The 14,722-nt window shown below is 46.1% G+C and overlaps 46 non-coding genes across 46 annotated transcripts; 16 read left to right on the top strand and 30 right to left on the bottom strand.

The window, feature by feature from the left end:
* The first annotated feature begins 84 nt into the window (after nt 1-84).
* Nucleotides 85-156, top strand: Trnaa-cgc (transfer RNA alanine (anticodon CGC)). Its single transcript has one exon. It is a non-coding gene; the product is annotated as a tRNA-Ala (tRNA).
* Nucleotides 157-432: 276 nt separating this feature from the next.
* Trnac-gca (transfer RNA cysteine (anticodon GCA)) lies at nt 433-504 on the bottom strand. Its single transcript has one exon. It is a non-coding gene; the product is annotated as a tRNA-Cys (tRNA).
* A 318-nt stretch (nt 505-822) lies between these two features.
* On the bottom strand, nt 823-894 carry Trnaw-cca (transfer RNA tryptophan (anticodon CCA)). The gene has a single exon. It is a non-coding gene; the product is annotated as a tRNA-Trp (tRNA).
* A 118-nt stretch (nt 895-1,012) lies between these two features.
* On the top strand, nt 1,013-1,084 carry Trnaa-cgc (transfer RNA alanine (anticodon CGC)). The gene has a single exon. It is a non-coding gene; the product is annotated as a tRNA-Ala (tRNA).
* Nucleotides 1,085-1,359: 275 nt separating this feature from the next.
* Trnac-gca (transfer RNA cysteine (anticodon GCA)) lies at nt 1,360-1,431 on the bottom strand. Its single transcript has one exon. It is a non-coding gene; the product is annotated as a tRNA-Cys (tRNA).
* A 318-nt stretch (nt 1,432-1,749) lies between these two features.
* On the bottom strand, nt 1,750-1,821 carry Trnaw-cca (transfer RNA tryptophan (anticodon CCA)). Its single transcript has one exon. It is a non-coding gene; the product is annotated as a tRNA-Trp (tRNA).
* A 118-nt stretch (nt 1,822-1,939) lies between these two features.
* Nucleotides 1,940-2,011, top strand: Trnaa-cgc (transfer RNA alanine (anticodon CGC)). Its single transcript has one exon. It is a non-coding gene; the product is annotated as a tRNA-Ala (tRNA).
* Nucleotides 2,012-2,286: 275 nt separating this feature from the next.
* Nucleotides 2,287-2,358, bottom strand: Trnac-gca (transfer RNA cysteine (anticodon GCA)). Its single transcript has one exon. It is a non-coding gene; the product is annotated as a tRNA-Cys (tRNA).
* A 318-nt stretch (nt 2,359-2,676) lies between these two features.
* Nucleotides 2,677-2,748, bottom strand: Trnaw-cca (transfer RNA tryptophan (anticodon CCA)). Its single transcript has one exon. It is a non-coding gene; the product is annotated as a tRNA-Trp (tRNA).
* Nucleotides 2,749-2,866: 118 nt separating this feature from the next.
* On the top strand, nt 2,867-2,938 carry Trnaa-cgc (transfer RNA alanine (anticodon CGC)). The gene has a single exon. It is a non-coding gene; the product is annotated as a tRNA-Ala (tRNA).
* Nucleotides 2,939-3,213: 275 nt separating this feature from the next.
* On the bottom strand, nt 3,214-3,285 carry Trnac-gca (transfer RNA cysteine (anticodon GCA)). The gene has a single exon. It is a non-coding gene; the product is annotated as a tRNA-Cys (tRNA).
* A 318-nt stretch (nt 3,286-3,603) lies between these two features.
* Nucleotides 3,604-3,675, bottom strand: Trnaw-cca (transfer RNA tryptophan (anticodon CCA)). The gene has a single exon. It is a non-coding gene; the product is annotated as a tRNA-Trp (tRNA).
* Nucleotides 3,676-3,793: 118 nt separating this feature from the next.
* On the top strand, nt 3,794-3,865 carry Trnaa-cgc (transfer RNA alanine (anticodon CGC)). The gene has a single exon. It is a non-coding gene; the product is annotated as a tRNA-Ala (tRNA).
* A 275-nt stretch (nt 3,866-4,140) lies between these two features.
* Nucleotides 4,141-4,212, bottom strand: Trnac-gca (transfer RNA cysteine (anticodon GCA)). The gene has a single exon. It is a non-coding gene; the product is annotated as a tRNA-Cys (tRNA).
* Nucleotides 4,213-4,530: 318 nt separating this feature from the next.
* Trnaw-cca (transfer RNA tryptophan (anticodon CCA)) lies at nt 4,531-4,602 on the bottom strand. Its single transcript has one exon. It is a non-coding gene; the product is annotated as a tRNA-Trp (tRNA).
* A 118-nt stretch (nt 4,603-4,720) lies between these two features.
* Trnaa-cgc (transfer RNA alanine (anticodon CGC)) lies at nt 4,721-4,792 on the top strand. The gene has a single exon. It is a non-coding gene; the product is annotated as a tRNA-Ala (tRNA).
* A 664-nt stretch (nt 4,793-5,456) lies between these two features.
* On the bottom strand, nt 5,457-5,528 carry Trnaw-cca (transfer RNA tryptophan (anticodon CCA)). The gene has a single exon. It is a non-coding gene; the product is annotated as a tRNA-Trp (tRNA).
* Nucleotides 5,529-5,646: 118 nt separating this feature from the next.
* Nucleotides 5,647-5,718, top strand: Trnaa-cgc (transfer RNA alanine (anticodon CGC)). Its single transcript has one exon. It is a non-coding gene; the product is annotated as a tRNA-Ala (tRNA).
* Nucleotides 5,719-5,993: 275 nt separating this feature from the next.
* Trnac-gca (transfer RNA cysteine (anticodon GCA)) lies at nt 5,994-6,065 on the bottom strand. Its single transcript has one exon. It is a non-coding gene; the product is annotated as a tRNA-Cys (tRNA).
* A 317-nt stretch (nt 6,066-6,382) lies between these two features.
* Trnaw-cca (transfer RNA tryptophan (anticodon CCA)) lies at nt 6,383-6,454 on the bottom strand. The gene has a single exon. It is a non-coding gene; the product is annotated as a tRNA-Trp (tRNA).
* Nucleotides 6,455-6,572: 118 nt separating this feature from the next.
* Trnaa-cgc (transfer RNA alanine (anticodon CGC)) lies at nt 6,573-6,644 on the top strand. The gene has a single exon. It is a non-coding gene; the product is annotated as a tRNA-Ala (tRNA).
* A 275-nt stretch (nt 6,645-6,919) lies between these two features.
* Nucleotides 6,920-6,991, bottom strand: Trnac-gca (transfer RNA cysteine (anticodon GCA)). The gene has a single exon. It is a non-coding gene; the product is annotated as a tRNA-Cys (tRNA).
* Nucleotides 6,992-7,309: 318 nt separating this feature from the next.
* On the bottom strand, nt 7,310-7,381 carry Trnaw-cca (transfer RNA tryptophan (anticodon CCA)). The gene has a single exon. It is a non-coding gene; the product is annotated as a tRNA-Trp (tRNA).
* Nucleotides 7,382-7,499: 118 nt separating this feature from the next.
* On the top strand, nt 7,500-7,571 carry Trnaa-cgc (transfer RNA alanine (anticodon CGC)). Its single transcript has one exon. It is a non-coding gene; the product is annotated as a tRNA-Ala (tRNA).
* Nucleotides 7,572-7,846: 275 nt separating this feature from the next.
* On the bottom strand, nt 7,847-7,918 carry Trnac-gca (transfer RNA cysteine (anticodon GCA)). The gene has a single exon. It is a non-coding gene; the product is annotated as a tRNA-Cys (tRNA).
* A 318-nt stretch (nt 7,919-8,236) lies between these two features.
* On the bottom strand, nt 8,237-8,308 carry Trnaw-cca (transfer RNA tryptophan (anticodon CCA)). The gene has a single exon. It is a non-coding gene; the product is annotated as a tRNA-Trp (tRNA).
* A 118-nt stretch (nt 8,309-8,426) lies between these two features.
* Nucleotides 8,427-8,498, top strand: Trnaa-cgc (transfer RNA alanine (anticodon CGC)). Its single transcript has one exon. It is a non-coding gene; the product is annotated as a tRNA-Ala (tRNA).
* A 275-nt stretch (nt 8,499-8,773) lies between these two features.
* Nucleotides 8,774-8,845, bottom strand: Trnac-gca (transfer RNA cysteine (anticodon GCA)). Its single transcript has one exon. It is a non-coding gene; the product is annotated as a tRNA-Cys (tRNA).
* A 318-nt stretch (nt 8,846-9,163) lies between these two features.
* Nucleotides 9,164-9,235, bottom strand: Trnaw-cca (transfer RNA tryptophan (anticodon CCA)). Its single transcript has one exon. It is a non-coding gene; the product is annotated as a tRNA-Trp (tRNA).
* A 118-nt stretch (nt 9,236-9,353) lies between these two features.
* On the top strand, nt 9,354-9,425 carry Trnaa-cgc (transfer RNA alanine (anticodon CGC)). The gene has a single exon. It is a non-coding gene; the product is annotated as a tRNA-Ala (tRNA).
* Nucleotides 9,426-9,700: 275 nt separating this feature from the next.
* Nucleotides 9,701-9,772, bottom strand: Trnac-gca (transfer RNA cysteine (anticodon GCA)). Its single transcript has one exon. It is a non-coding gene; the product is annotated as a tRNA-Cys (tRNA).
* A 318-nt stretch (nt 9,773-10,090) lies between these two features.
* On the bottom strand, nt 10,091-10,162 carry Trnaw-cca (transfer RNA tryptophan (anticodon CCA)). Its single transcript has one exon. It is a non-coding gene; the product is annotated as a tRNA-Trp (tRNA).
* Nucleotides 10,163-10,280: 118 nt separating this feature from the next.
* On the top strand, nt 10,281-10,352 carry Trnaa-cgc (transfer RNA alanine (anticodon CGC)). The gene has a single exon. It is a non-coding gene; the product is annotated as a tRNA-Ala (tRNA).
* A 275-nt stretch (nt 10,353-10,627) lies between these two features.
* On the bottom strand, nt 10,628-10,699 carry Trnac-gca (transfer RNA cysteine (anticodon GCA)). Its single transcript has one exon. It is a non-coding gene; the product is annotated as a tRNA-Cys (tRNA).
* A 318-nt stretch (nt 10,700-11,017) lies between these two features.
* On the bottom strand, nt 11,018-11,089 carry Trnaw-cca (transfer RNA tryptophan (anticodon CCA)). Its single transcript has one exon. It is a non-coding gene; the product is annotated as a tRNA-Trp (tRNA).
* A 118-nt stretch (nt 11,090-11,207) lies between these two features.
* On the top strand, nt 11,208-11,279 carry Trnaa-cgc (transfer RNA alanine (anticodon CGC)). The gene has a single exon. It is a non-coding gene; the product is annotated as a tRNA-Ala (tRNA).
* Nucleotides 11,280-11,554: 275 nt separating this feature from the next.
* Trnac-gca (transfer RNA cysteine (anticodon GCA)) lies at nt 11,555-11,626 on the bottom strand. The gene has a single exon. It is a non-coding gene; the product is annotated as a tRNA-Cys (tRNA).
* A 318-nt stretch (nt 11,627-11,944) lies between these two features.
* Trnaw-cca (transfer RNA tryptophan (anticodon CCA)) lies at nt 11,945-12,016 on the bottom strand. The gene has a single exon. It is a non-coding gene; the product is annotated as a tRNA-Trp (tRNA).
* Nucleotides 12,017-12,134: 118 nt separating this feature from the next.
* Trnaa-cgc (transfer RNA alanine (anticodon CGC)) lies at nt 12,135-12,206 on the top strand. Its single transcript has one exon. It is a non-coding gene; the product is annotated as a tRNA-Ala (tRNA).
* A 275-nt stretch (nt 12,207-12,481) lies between these two features.
* Nucleotides 12,482-12,553, bottom strand: Trnac-gca (transfer RNA cysteine (anticodon GCA)). The gene has a single exon. It is a non-coding gene; the product is annotated as a tRNA-Cys (tRNA).
* Nucleotides 12,554-12,871: 318 nt separating this feature from the next.
* On the bottom strand, nt 12,872-12,943 carry Trnaw-cca (transfer RNA tryptophan (anticodon CCA)). The gene has a single exon. It is a non-coding gene; the product is annotated as a tRNA-Trp (tRNA).
* A 118-nt stretch (nt 12,944-13,061) lies between these two features.
* Trnaa-cgc (transfer RNA alanine (anticodon CGC)) lies at nt 13,062-13,133 on the top strand. Its single transcript has one exon. It is a non-coding gene; the product is annotated as a tRNA-Ala (tRNA).
* A 275-nt stretch (nt 13,134-13,408) lies between these two features.
* Trnac-gca (transfer RNA cysteine (anticodon GCA)) lies at nt 13,409-13,480 on the bottom strand. The gene has a single exon. It is a non-coding gene; the product is annotated as a tRNA-Cys (tRNA).
* A 318-nt stretch (nt 13,481-13,798) lies between these two features.
* On the bottom strand, nt 13,799-13,870 carry Trnaw-cca (transfer RNA tryptophan (anticodon CCA)). The gene has a single exon. It is a non-coding gene; the product is annotated as a tRNA-Trp (tRNA).
* A 118-nt stretch (nt 13,871-13,988) lies between these two features.
* Trnaa-cgc (transfer RNA alanine (anticodon CGC)) lies at nt 13,989-14,060 on the top strand. The gene has a single exon. It is a non-coding gene; the product is annotated as a tRNA-Ala (tRNA).
* A 275-nt stretch (nt 14,061-14,335) lies between these two features.
* Trnac-gca (transfer RNA cysteine (anticodon GCA)) lies at nt 14,336-14,407 on the bottom strand. Its single transcript has one exon. It is a non-coding gene; the product is annotated as a tRNA-Cys (tRNA).
* Nucleotides 14,408-14,722: the final 315 nt, after the last annotated feature.

A 14,722-nucleotide genomic window follows, 5' to 3' on the forward strand; every position in this document is an offset into this window, starting at 1 on the left:
CCAACACTTACTGTACCGTTCAAACCTAAGAAATAATGACAGTAGGATCCACGAGACACTCGTCCCAGATGTACTTGCTCTGGCGGGGGTGTAACTCAGTGGTAGAGTGTCTGCTTCGCATGCAGAAAGTCCTGGGTTCAAATCCCAGCTCCTCCAATTTTTGTTTCTCCGTGCAGCAGTACAAGAAAACTTTTGCCTATCACCATATTCTACAAAATTCAGTGTACAAGATTCTTCCCCCAAGCAAGTGGATTTCGTACAGTTCGACCTCATGGCGGGAGGACGATGACCTGCAAGACCCTGGGCTGCGATCCCCCCCCATTGAAATGTTGCTCCAAAGCCTTCGGTATGGCGTGCAGGGTGCATCTCAAACATGTATTTGCAACTCACCGCGACAATCGTCATTTGTTTTTTCGAGATACTGAAAAATGAAGGGGGCACCCGGGATTGAACCGGGGACCTCTCGATCTGCAGTCGAATGCTCTACGACTGAGCTATACCCCCTTTCACGATCTTTCTGTTCCCATAACTTAAGGAAAAGTATTATACTCTGCCTGGCTAAAGACGTCTAATCGAGCAAAATATTGCGTAATCATTATCTCTCAGTTATATATTAGCGTTAAACGATATAAATATCAAAAATACTAGACACTTCGCGCCTGGAAAACGTGCGAGTCGGCGCCTTCACCTTAATGTCAGAACGCGAAAATTGCACTAGTAGCTTTTTTCAAGCAAGTTCTGTTCGTCCGTTCTCCGTAATCGTTTGGTATCTGATTAAACTGACATACTCGCCTATGGCTTTCGTAAACGAAAATTTCATTGTGACCCCGACGTGATTTGAACACGCAACCTTCTGATCTGGAGTCAGACGCGCTACCGTTGCGCCACGGAGTCGACGCTGCTTAGGTCTTGTCATGAATAGGTTCCTCCAACACTTACTGTACCGTTCAAACCTAAGAAATAATGACAGTAGGATCCACGAGACACTCGTCCCAGATGTACTTGCTCTGGCGGGGGTGTAACTCAGTGGTAGAGTGTCTGCTTCGCATGCAGAAAGTCCTGGGTTCAAATCCCAGCTCCTCCAATTTTTGTTTCTCCGTGCAGCAGTACAAGAAAACTTTTGCCTATCACCATATTCTACAAAATTCAGTGTACAAGATTCTTCCCCCAAGCAAGTGGATTTCGTACAGTTCGACCTCATGGCGGGAGGACGATGACCTGCAAGACCCTGGGCTGCGATCCCCCCCATTGAAATGTTGCTCCAAAGCCTTCGGTATGGCGTGCAGGGTGCATCTCAAACATGTATTTGCAACTCACCGCGACAATCGTCATTTGTTTTTTCGAGATACTGAAAAATGAAGGGGGCACCCGGGATTGAACCGGGGACCTCTCGATCTGCAGTCGAATGCTCTACGACTGAGCTATACCCCCTTTCACGATCTTTCTGTTCCCATAACTTAAGGAAAAGTATTATACTCTGCCTGGCTAAAGACGTCTAATCGAGCAAAATATTGCGTAATCATTATCTCTCAGTTATATATTAGCGTTAAACGATATAAATATCAAAAATACTAGACACTTCGCGCCTGGAAAACGTGCGAGTCGGCGCCTTCACCTTAATGTCAGAACGCGAAAATTGCACTAGTAGCTTTTTTCAAGCAAGTTCTGTTCGTCCGTTCTCCGTAATCGTTTGGTATCTGATTAAACTGACATACTCGCCTATGGCTTTCGTAAACGAAAATTTCATTGTGACCCCGACGTGATTTGAACACGCAACCTTCTGATCTGGAGTCAGACGCGCTACCGTTGCGCCACGGAGTCGACGCTGCTTAGGTCTTGTCATGAATAGGTTCCTCCAACACTTACTGTACCGTTCAAACCTAAGAAATAATGACAGTAGGATCCACGAGACACTCGTCCCAGATGTACTTGCTCTGGCGGGGGTGTAACTCAGTGGTAGAGTGTCTGCTTCGCATGCAGAAAGTCCTGGGTTCAAATCCCAGCTCCTCCAATTTTTGTTTCTCCGTGCAGCAGTACAAGAAAACTTTTGCCTATCACCATATTCTACAAAATTCAGTGTACAAGATTCTTCCCCCAAGCAAGTGGATTTCGTACAGTTCGACCTCATGGCGGGAGGACGATGACCTGCAAGACCCTGGGCTGCGATCCCCCCCATTGAAATGTTGCTCCAAAGCCTTCGGTATGGCGTGCAGGGTGCATCTCAAACATGTATTTGCAACTCACCGCGACAATCGTCATTTGTTTTTTCGAGATACTGAAAAATGAAGGGGGCACCCGGGATTGAACCGGGGACCTCTCGATCTGCAGTCGAATGCTCTACGACTGAGCTATACCCCCTTTCACGATCTTTCTGTTCCCATAACTTAAGGAAAAGTATTATACTCTGCCTGGCTAAAGACGTCTAATCGAGCAAAATATTGCGTAATCATTATCTCTCAGTTATATATTAGCGTTAAACGATATAAATATCAAAAATACTAGACACTTCGCGCCTGGAAAACGTGCGAGTCGGCGCCTTCACCTTAATGTCAGAACGCGAAAATTGCACTAGTAGCTTTTTTCAAGCAAGTTCTGTTCGTCCGTTCTCCGTAATCGTTTGGTATCTGATTAAACTGACATACTCGCCTATGGCTTTCGTAAACGAAAATTTCATTGTGACCCCGACGTGATTTGAACACGCAACCTTCTGATCTGGAGTCAGACGCGCTACCGTTGCGCCACGGAGTCGACGCTGCTTAGGTCTTGTCATGAATAGGTTCCTCCAACACTTACTGTACCGTTCAAACCTAAGAAATAATGACAGTAGGATCCACGAGACACTCGTCCCAGATGTACTTGCTCTGGCGGGAGTGTAACTCAGTGGTAGAGTGTCTGCTTCGCATGCAGAAAGTCCTGGGTTCAAATCCCAGCTCCTCCAATTTTTGTTTCTCCGTGCAGCAGTACAAAAAAACTTTTGCCTATCACCATATTCTACAAAATTCAGTGTACAAGATTCTTCCCCCAAGCAAGTGGATTTCGTACAGTTCGACCTCATGGCGGGAGGACGATGACCTGCAAGACCCTGGGCTGCGATCCCCCCCATTGAAATGTTGCTCCAAAGCCTTCGGTATGGCGTGCAGGGTGCATCTCAAACATGTATTTGCAACTCACCGCGACAATCGTCATTTGTTTTTTCGAGATACTGAAAAATGAAGGGGGCACCCGGGATTGAACCGGGGACCTCTCGATCTGCAGTCGAATGCTCTACGACTGAGCTATACCCCCTTTCACGATCTTTCTGTTCCCATAACTTAAGGAAAAGTATTATACTCTGCCTGGCTAAAGACGTCTAATCGAGCAAAATATTGCGTAATCATTATCTCTCAGTTATATATTAGCGTTAAACGATATAAATATCAAAAATACTAGACACTTCGCGCCTGGAAAACGTGCGAGTCGGCGCCTTCACCTTAATGTCAGAACGCGAAAATTGCACTAGTAGCTTTTTTCAAGCAAGTTCTGTTCGTCCGTTCTCCGTAATCGTTTGGTATCTGATTAAACTGACATACTCGCCTATGGCTTTCGTAAACGAAAATTTCATTGTGACCCCGACGTGATTTGAACACGCAACCTTCTGATCTGGAGTCAGACGCGCTACCGTTGCGCCACGGAGTCGACGCTGCTTAGGTCTTGTCATGAATAGGTTCCTCCAACACTTACTGTACCGTTCAAACCTAAGAAATAATGACAGTAGGATCCACGAGACACTCGTCCCAGATGTACTTGCTCTGGCGGGGGTGTAACTCAGTGGTAGAGTGTCTGCTTCGCATGCAGAAAGTCCTGGGTTCAAATCCCAGCTCCTCCAATTTTTGTTTCTCCGTGCAGCAGTACAAGAAAACTTTTGCCTATCACCATATTCTACAAAATTCAGTGTACAAGATTCTTCCCCCAAGCAAGTGGATTTCGTACAGTTCGACCTCATGGCGGGAGGACGATGACCTGCAAGACCCTGGGCTGCGATCCCCCCCATTGAAATGTTGCTCCAAAGCCTTCGGTATGGCGTGCAGGGTGCATCTCAAACATGTATTTGCAACTCACCGCGACAATCGTCATTTGTTTTTTCGAGATACTGAAAAATGAAGGGGGCACCCGGGATTGAACCGGGGACCTCTCGATCTGCAGTCGAATGCTCTACGACTGAGCTATACCCCCTTTCACGATCTTTCTGTTCCCATAACTTAAGGAAAAGTATTATACTCTGCCTGGCTAAAGACGTCTAATCGAGCAAAATATTGCGTAATCATTATCTCTCAGTTATATATTAGCGTTAAACGATATAAATATCAAAAATACTAGACACTTCGCGCCTGGAAAACGTGCGAGTCGGCGCCTTCACCTTAATGTCAGAACGCGAAAATTGCACTAGTAGCTTTTTTCAAGCAAGTTCTGTTCGTCCGTTCTCCGTAATCGTTTGGTATCTGATTAAACTGACATACTCGCCTATGGCTTTCGTAAACGAAAATTTCATTGTGACCCCGACGTGATTTGAACACGCAACCTTCTGATCTGGAGTCAGACGCGCTACCGTTGCGCCACGGAGTCGACGCTGCTTAGGTCTTGTCATGAATAGGTTCCTCCAACACTTACTGTACCGTTCAAACCTAAGAAATAATGACAGTAGGATCCACGAGACACTCGTCCCAGATGTACTTGCTCTGGCGGGGGTGTAACTCAGTGGTAGAGTGTCTGCTTCGCATGCAGAAAGTCCTGGGTTCAAATCCCAGCTCCTCCAATTTTTGTTTCTCCGTGCAGCAGTACAAGAAAACTTTTGCCTATCACCATATTCTACAAAATTCAGTGTACAAGATTCTTCCCCCAAGCAAGTGGATTTCGTACAGTTCGACCTCATGGCGGGAGGACGATGACCTGCAAGACCCTGGGCTGCGATCCCCCCCATTGAAATGTTGCTCCAAAGCCTTCGGTATGGCGTGCAGGGTGCATCTCAAACATGTATTTGCAACTCACCGCGACAATCGTCATTTGTTTTTTCGAGATACTGAAAAATGAAGGGGGACCCTTGATTGAACCGGGGACCTCTCGATCTGCAGTCGAATGCTCTACGACTGAGCTATACCCCCTTTCACGATCTTTCTGTTCCCATAACTTAAGGAAAAGTATTATACTCTGCCTGGCTAAAGACGTCTATTCGAGCAAAATATTGCGTAATCATTATCTCTCAGTTATATATTAGCGTTAAACGATATAAATATCAAAAATACTAGACACTTCGCGCCTGGAAAACGTGCGAGTCGGCGCCTTCACCTTAATGTCAGAACGCGAAAATTGCACTAGTAGCTTTTTTCAAGCAAGTTCTGTTCGTCCGTTCTCCGTAATCGTTTGGTATCTGATTAAACTGACATACTCGCCTATGGCTTTCGTAAACGAAAATTTCATTGTGACCCCGACGTGATTTGAACACGCAACCTTCTGATCTGGAGTCAGACGCGCTACCGTTGCGCCACGGAGTCGACGCTGCTTAGGTCTTGTCATGAATAGGTTCCTCCAACACTTACTGTACCGTTCAAACCTAAGAAATAATGACAGTAGGATCCACGAGACACTCGTCCCAGATGTACTTGCTCTGGCGGGGGTGTAACTCAGTGGTAGAGTGTCTGCTTCGCATGCAGAAAGTCCTGGGTTCAAATCCCAGCTCCTCCAATTTTTGTTTCTCCGTGCAGCAGTACAAGAAAACTTTTGCCTATCACCATATTCTACAAAATTCAGTGTACAAGATTCTTCCCCCAAGCAAGTGGATTTCGTACAGTTCGACCTCATGGCGGGAGGACGATGACCTGCAAGACCCTGGGCTGCGATCCCCCCCATTGAAATGTTGCTCCAAAGCCTTCGGTATGGCGTGCAGGGTGCATCTCAAACATGTATTTGCAACTCACCGCGACAATCGTCATTTGTTTTTTCGAGATACTGAAAAATGAAGGGGGCACCCGGGATTGAACCGGGGACCTCTCGATCTGCAGTCGAATGCTCTACGACTGAGCTATACCCCCTTTCACGATCTTTCTGTTCCCATAACTTAAGGAAAAGTATTATACTCTGCCTGCCTAAGACGTCTAATCGAGCAAAATATTGCGTAATCATTATCTCTCAGTTATATATTAGCGTTAAACGATATAAATATCAAAAATACTAGACACTTCGCGCCTGGAAAACGTGCGAGTCGGCGCCTTCACCTTAATGTCAGAACGCGAAAATTGCACTAGTAGCTTTTTTCAAGCAAGTTCTGTTCGTCCGTTCTCCGTAATCGTTTGGTATCTGATTAAACTGACATACTCGCCTATGGCTTTCGTAAACGAAAATTTCATTGTGACCCCGACGTGATTTGAACACGCAACCTTCTGATCTGGAGTCAGACGCGCTACCGTTGCGCCACGGAGTCGACGCTGCTTAGGTCTTGTCATGAATAGGTTCCTCCAACACTTACTGTACCGTTCAAACCTAAGAAATAATGACAGTAGGATCCACGAGACACTCGTCCCAGATGTACTTGCTCTGGCGGGGGTGTAACTCATTGGTAGAGTGTCTGCTTCGCATGCAGAAAGTCCTGGGTTCAAATCCCAGCTCCTCCAATTTTTGTTTCTCCGTGCAGCAGTACAAGAAAACTTTTGCCTATCACCATATTCTACAAAATTCAGTGTACAAGATTCTTCCCCCAAGCAAGTGGATTTCGTACAGTTCGACCTCATGGCGGGAGGACGATGACCTGCAAGACCCTGGGCTGCGATCCCCCCCATTGAAATGTTGCTCCAAAGCCTTCGGTATGGCGTGCAGGGTGCATCTCAAACATGTATTTGCAACTCACCGCGACAATCGTCATTTGTTTTTTCGAGATACTGAAAAATGAAGGGGGCACCCGGGATTGAACCGGGGACCTCTCGATCTGCAGTCGAATGCTCTACGACTGAGCTATACCCCCTTTCACGATCTTTCTGTTCCCATAACTTAAGGAAAAGTATTATACTCTGCCTGGCTAAAGACGTCTAATCGAGCAAAATATTGCGTAATCATTATCTCTCAGTTATATATTAGCGTTAAACGATATAAATATCAAAAATACTAGACACTTCGCGCCTGGAAAACGTGCGAGTCGGCGCCTTCACCTTAATGTCAGAACGCGAAAATTGCACTAGTAGCTTTTTTCAAGCAAGTTCTGTTCGTCCGTTCTCCGTAATCGTTTGGTATCTGATTAAACTGACATACTCGCCTATGGCTTTCGTAAACGAAAATTTCATTGTGACCCCGACGTGATTTGAACACGCAACCTTCTGATCTGGAGTCAGACGCGCTACCGTTGCGCCACGGAGTCGACGCTGCTTAGGTCTTGTCATGAATAGGTTCCTCCAACACTTACTGTACCGTTCAAACCTAAGAAATAATGACAGTAGGATCCACGAGACACTCGTCCCAGATGTACTTGCTCTGGCGGGGGTGTAACTCAGTGGCAGAGTGTCTGCTTCGCATGCAGAAAGTCCTGGGTTCAAATCCCAGCTCCTCCAATTTTTGTTTCTCCGTGCAGCAGTACAAGAAAACTTTTGCCTATCACCATATTCTACAAAATTCAGTGTACAAGATCCTTCCCCCAAGCAAGTGGATTTCGTACAGTTCGACCTCATGGCGGGAGGACGATGACCTGCAAGACCCTGGGCTGCGATCCCCCCCATTGAAATGTTGCTCCAAAGCCTTCGGTATGGCGTGCAGGGTGCATCTCAAACATGTATTTGCAACTCACCGCGACAATCGTCATTTGTTTTTTCGAGATATTGAAAAATGAAGGGGGCACCCGGGATTGAACCGGGGACCTCTCGATCTGCAGTCGAATGCTCTACGACTGAGCTATACCCCCTTTCACGATCTTTCTGTTCCCATAACTTAAGGAAAAGTATTATACTCTGCCTGGCTAAAGACGTCTAATCGAGCAAAATATTGCGTAATCATTATCTCTCAGTTATATATTAGCGTTAAACGATATAAATATCAAAAATACTAGACACTTCGCGCCTGGAAAACGTGCGAGTCGGCGCCTTCACCTTAATGTCAGAACGCGAAAATTGCACTAGTAGCTTTTTTCAAGCAAGTTCTGTTCGTCCGTTCTCCGTAATCGTTTGGTATCTGATTAAACTGACATACTCGCCTATGGCTTTCGTAAACGAAAATTTCATTGTGACCCCGACGTGATTTGAACACGCAACCTTCTGATCTGGAGTCAGACGCGCTACCGTTGCGCCACGGAGTCGACGCTGCTTAGGTCTTGTCATGAATAGGTTCCTCCAACACTTACTGTACCGTTCAAACCTAAGAAATAATGACAGTAGGATCCACGAGACACTCGTCCCAGATGTACTTGCTCTGGCGGGGGTGTAACTCAGTGGTAGAGTGTCTGCTTCGCATGCAGAAAGTCCTGGGTTCAAATCCCAGCTCCTCCAATTTTTGTTTCTCCGTGCAGCAGTACAAGAAAACTTTTGCCTATCACCATATTCTACAAAATTCAGTGTACAAGATTCTTCCCCCAAGCAAGTGGATTTCGTACAGTTCGACCTCATGGCGGGAGGACGATGACCTGCAAGACCCTGGGCTGCGATCCCCCCCATTGAAATGTTGCTCCAAAGCCTTCGGTATGGCGTGCAGGGTGCATCTCAAACATGTATTTGCAACTCACCGCGACAATCGTCATTTGTTTTTTCGAGATACTGAAAAATGAAGGGGGCACCCGGGATTGAACCGGGGACCTCTCGATCTGCAGTCGAATGCTCTACGACTGAGCTATACCCCCTTTCACGATCTTTCTGTTCCCATAACTTAAGGAAAAGTATTATACTCTGCCTGGCTAAAGACGTCTAATCGAGCAAAATATTGCGTAATCATTATCTCTCAGTTATATATTAGCGTTAAACGATATAAATATCAAAAATACTAGACACTTCGCGCCTGGAAAACGTGCGAGTCGGCGCCTTCACCTTAATGTCAGAACGCGAAAATTGCACTAGTAGCTTTTTTCAAGCAAGTTCTGTTCGTCCGTTCTCCGTAATCGTTTGGTATCTGATTAAACTGACATACTCGCCTATGGCTTTCGTAAACGAAAATTTCATTGTGACCCCGACGTGATTTGAACACGCAACCTTCTGATCTGGAGTCAGACGCGCTACCGTTGCGCCACGGAGTCGACGCTGCTTAGGTCTTGTCATGAATAGGTTCCTCCAACACTTACTGTACCGTTCAAACCTAAGAAATAATGACAGTAGGATCCACGAGACACTCGTCCCAGATGTACTTGCTCTGGCGGGGGTGTAACTCAGTGGTAGAGTGTCTGCTTCGCATGCAGAAAGTCCTGGGTTCAAATCCCAGCTCCTCCAATTTTTGTTTCTCCGTGCAGCAGTACAAGAAAACTTTTGCCTATCACCATATTCTACAAAATTCAGTGTACAAGATTCTTCCCCCAAGCAAGTGGATTTCGTACAGTTCGACCTCATGGCGGGAGGACGATGACCTGCAAGACCCTGGGCTGCGATCCCCCCCATTGAAATGTTGCTCCAAAGCCTTCGGTATGGCGTGCAGGGTGCATCTCAAACATGTATTTGCAACTCACCGCGACAATCGTCATTTGTTTTTTCGAGATACTGAAAAATGAAGGGGGCACCCGGGATTGAACCGGGGACCTCTCGATCTGCAGTCGAATGCTCTACGACTGAGCTATACCCCCTTTCACGATCTTTCTGTTCCCATAACTTAAGGAAAAGTATTATACTCTGCCTGGCTAAAGACGTCTAATCGAGCAAAATATTGCGTAATCATTATCTCTCAGTTATATATTAGCGTTAAACGATATAAATATCAAAAATACTAGACACTTCGCGCCTGGAAAACGTGCGAGTCGGCGCCTTCACCTTAATGTCAGAACGCGAAAATTGCACTAGTAGCTTTTTTCAAGCAAGTTCTGTTCGTCCGTTCTCCGTAATCGTTTGGTATCTGATTAAACTGACATACTCGCCTATGGCTTTCGTAAACGAAAATTTCATTGTGACCCCGACGTGATTTGAACACGCAACCTTCTGATCTGGAGTCAGACGCGCTACCGTTGCGCCACGGAGTCGACGCTGCTTAGGTCTTGTCATGAATAGGTTCCTCCAACACTTACTGTACCGTTCAAACCTAAGAAATAATGACAGTAGGATCCACGAGACACTCGTCCCAGATGTACTTGCTCTGGCGGGGGTGTAACTCAGTGGTAGAGTGTCTGCTTCGCATGCAGAAAGTCCTGGGTTCAAATCCCAGCTCCTCCAATTTTTGTTTCTCCGTGCAGCAGTACAAGAAAACTTTTGCCTATCACCATATTCTACAAAATTCAGTGTACAAGATTCTTCCCCCAAGCAAGTGGATTTCGTACAGTTCGACCTCATGGCGGGAGGACGATGACCTGCAAGACCCTGGGCTGCGATCCCCCCCATTGAAATGTTGCTCCAAAGCCTTCGGTATGGCGTGCAGGGTGCATCTCAAACATGTATTTGCAACTCACCGCGACAATCGTCATTTGTTTTTTCGAGATACTGAAAAATGAAGGGGGCACCCGGGATTGAACCGGGGACCTCTCGATCTGCAGTCGAATGCTCTACGACTGAGCTATACCCCCTTTCACGATCTTTCTGTTCCCATAACTTAAGGAAAAGTATTATACTCTGCCTGGCTAAAGACGTCTAATCGAGCAAAATATTGCGTAATCATTATCTCTCAGTTATATATTAGCGTTAAACGATATAAATATCAAAAATACTAGACACTTCGCGCCTGGAAAACGTGCGAGTCGGCGCCTTCACCTTAATGTCAGAACGCGAAAATTGCACTAGTAGCTTTTTTCAAGCAAGTTCTGTTCGTCCGTTCTCCGTAATCGTTTGGTATCTGATTAAACTGACATACTCGCCTATGGCTTTCGTAAACGAAAATTTCATTGTGACCCCGACGTGATTTGAACACGCAACCTTCTGATCTGGAGTCAGACGCGCTACCGTTGCGCCACGGAGTCGACGCTGCTTAGGTCTTGTCATGAATAGGTTCCTCCAACACTTACTGTACCGTTCAAACCTAAGAAATAATGACAGTAGGATCCACGAGACACTCGTCCCGGATGTACTTGCTCTGGCGGGGGTGTAACTCAGTGGTAGAGTGTCTGCTTCGCATGCAGAAAGTCCTGGGTTCAAATCCCAGCTCCTCCAATTTTTGTTTCTCCGTGCAGCAGTACAAGAAAACTTTTGCCTATCACCATATTCTACAAAATTCAGTGTACAAGATTCTTCCCCCAAGCAAGTGGATTTCGTACAGTTCGACCTCATGGCGGGAGGCCGATGACCTGCAAGACCCTGGGCTGCGATCCCCCCCATTGAAATGTTGCTCCAAAGCCTTCGGTATGGCGTGCAGGGTGCATCTCAAACATGTATTTGCAACTCACCGCGACAATCGTCATTTGTTTTTTCGAGATACTGAAAAATGAAGGGGGCACCCGGGATTGAACCAGGGACCTCTCGATCTGCAGTCGAATGCTCTACGACTGAGCTATACCCCCTTTCACGATCTTTCTGTTCCCATAACTTAAGGAAAAGTATTATACTCTGCCTGGCTAAAGACGTCTAATCGAGCAAAATATTGCGTAATCATTATCTCTCAGTTATATATTAGCGTTAAACGATATAAATATCAAAAATACTAGACACTTCGCGCCTGGAAAACGTGCGAGTCGGCGCCTTCACCTTAATGTCAGAACGCGAAAATTGCACTAGTAGCTTTTTTCAAGCAAGTTCTGTTCGTCCGTTCTCCGTAATCGTTTGGTATCTGATTAAACTGACATACTCGCCTATGGCTTTCGTAAACGAAAATTTCATTGTGACCCCGACGTGATTTGAACACGCAACCTTCTGATCTGGAGTCAGACGCGCTACCGTTGCGCCACGGAGTCGACGCTGCTTAGGTCTTGTCATGAATAGGTTCCTCCAACACTTACTGTACCGTTCAAACCTAAGAAATAATGACAGTAGGATCCACGAGACACTCGTCCCAGATGTACTTGCTCTGGCGGGGGTGTAACTCAGTGGTAGAGTGTCTGCTTCGCATGCAGAAAGTCCTGGGTTCAAATCCCAGCTCCTCCAATTTTTGTTTCTCCGTGCAGCAGTACAAGAAAACTTTTGCCTATCACCATATTCTACAAAATTCAGTGTACAAGATTCTTCCCCCAAGCAAGTGGATTTCGTACAGTTCGACCTCATGGCGGGAGGACGATGACCTGCAAGACCCTGGGCTGCGATCCCCCCCATTGAAATGTTGCTCCAAAGCCTTCGGTATGGCGTGCAGGGTGCATCTCAAACATGTATTTGCAACTCACCGCGACAATCGTCATTTGTTTTTTCGAGATACTGAAAAATGAAGGGGGCACCCGGGATTGAACCGGGGACCTCTCGATCTGCAGTCGAATGCTCTACGACTGAGCTATACCCCCTTTCACGATCTTTCTGTTCCCATAACTTAAGGAAAAGTATTATACTCTGCCTGGCTAAAGACGTCTAATCGAGCAAAATATTGCGTAATCATTATCTCTCAGTTATATATTAGCGTTAAACGATATAAATATCAAAAATACTAGACACTTCGCGCCTGGAAAACGTGCGAGTCGGCGCCTTCACCTTAATGTCAGAACGCGAAAATTGCACTAGTAGCTTTTTTCAAGCAAGTTCTGTTCGTCCGTTCTCCGTAATCGTTTGGTATCTGATTAAACTGACATACTCGCCTATGGCTTTCGTAAACGAAAATTTCATTGTGACCCCGACGTGATTTGAACACGCAACCTTCTGATCTGGAGTCAGACGCGCTACCGTTGCGCCACGGAGTCGACGCTGCTTAGGTCTTGTCATGAATAGGTTCCTCCAACACTTACTGTACCGTTCAAACCTAAGAAATAATGACAGTAGGATCCACGAGACACTCGTCCCAGATGTACTTGCTCTGGCGGGGGTGTAACTCAGTGGTAGAGTGTCTGCTTCGCATGCAGAAAGTCCTGGGTTCAAATCCCAGCTCCTCCAATTTTTGTTTCTCCGTGCAGCAGTACAAGAAAACTTTTGCCTATCACCATATTCTACAAAATTCAGTGTACAAGATTCTTCCCCCAAGCAAGTGGATTTCGTACAGTTCGACCTCATGGCGGGAGGACGATGACCTGCAAGACCCTGGGCTGCGATCCCCCCCATTGAAATGTTGCTCCAAAGCCTTCGGTATGGCGTGCAGGGTGCATCTCAAACATGTATTTGCAACTCACCGCGACAATCGTCATTTGTTTTTTCGAGATACTGAAAAATGAAGGGGGCACCCGGGATTGAACCGGGGACCTCTCGATCTGCAGTCGAATGCTCTACGACTGAGCTATACCCCCTTTCACGATCTTTCTGTTCCCATAACTTAAGGAAAAGTATTATACTCTGCCTGGCTAAAGACGTCTAATCGAGCAAAATATTGCGTAATCATTATCTCTCAGTTATATATTAGCGTTAAACGATATAAATATCAAAAATACTAGACACTTCGCGCCTGGAAAACGTGCGAGTCGGCGCCTTCACCTTAATGTCAGAACGCGAAAATTGCACTAGTAGCTTTTTTCAAGCAAGTTCTGTTCGTCCGTTCTCCGTAATCGTTTGGTATCTGATTAAACTGACATACTCGCCTATGGCTTTCGTAAACGAAAATTTCATTGTGACCCCGACGTGATTTGAACACGCAACCTTCTGATCTGGAGTCAGACGCGCTACCGTTGCGCCACGGAGTCGACGCTGCTTAGGTCTTGTCATGAATAGGTTCCTCCAACACTTACTGTACCGTTCAAACCTAAGAAATAATGACAGTAGGATCCACGAGACACTCGTCCCAGATGTACTTGCTCTGGCGGGGGTGTAACTCAGTGGTAGAGTGTCTGCTTCGCATGCAGAAAGTCCTGGGTTCAAATCCCAGCTCCTCCAATTTTTGTTTCTCCGTGCAGCAGTACAAGAAAACTTTTGCCTATCACCATATTCTACAAAATTCAGTGTACAAGATTCTTCCCCCAAGCAAGTGGATTTCGTACAGTTCGACCTCATGGCGGGAGGACGATGACCTGCAAGACCCTGGGCTGCGATCCCCCCCATTGAAATGTTGCTCCAAAGCCTTCGGTATGGCGTGCAGGGTGCATCTCAAACATGTATTTGCAACTCACCGCGACAATCGTCATTTGTTTTTTCGAGATACTGAAAAATGAAGGGGGCACCCGGGATTGAACCGGGGACCTCTCGATCTGCAGTCGAATGCTCTACGACTGAGCTATACCCCCTTTCACGATCTTTCTGTTCCCATAACTTAAGGAAAAGTATTATACTCTGCCTGGCTAAAGACGTCTAATCGAGCAAAATATTGCGTAATCATTATCTCTCAGTTATATATTAGCGTTAAACGATATAAATATCAAAAATACTAGACACTTCGCGCCTGGAAAACGTGCGAGTCGGCGCCTTCACCTTAATGTCAGAACGCGAAAATTGCACTAGTAGCTTTTTTCAAGCAAGTTCTGTTCGTCCGTTCTCCGTAATCGTTTGGTATCTGATTAAACTGACATACTCGCCTATGGCTTTCGTAAACGAAAATTTCA

This window comes from Schistocerca serialis, unplaced genomic scaffold (genome assembly GCF_023864345.2).
Source record: "Schistocerca serialis cubense isolate TAMUIC-IGC-003099 unplaced genomic scaffold, iqSchSeri2.2 HiC_scaffold_1364, whole genome shotgun sequence".
NCBI lineage: Eukaryota > Metazoa > Arthropoda > Insecta > Orthoptera > Acrididae > Schistocerca > Schistocerca serialis.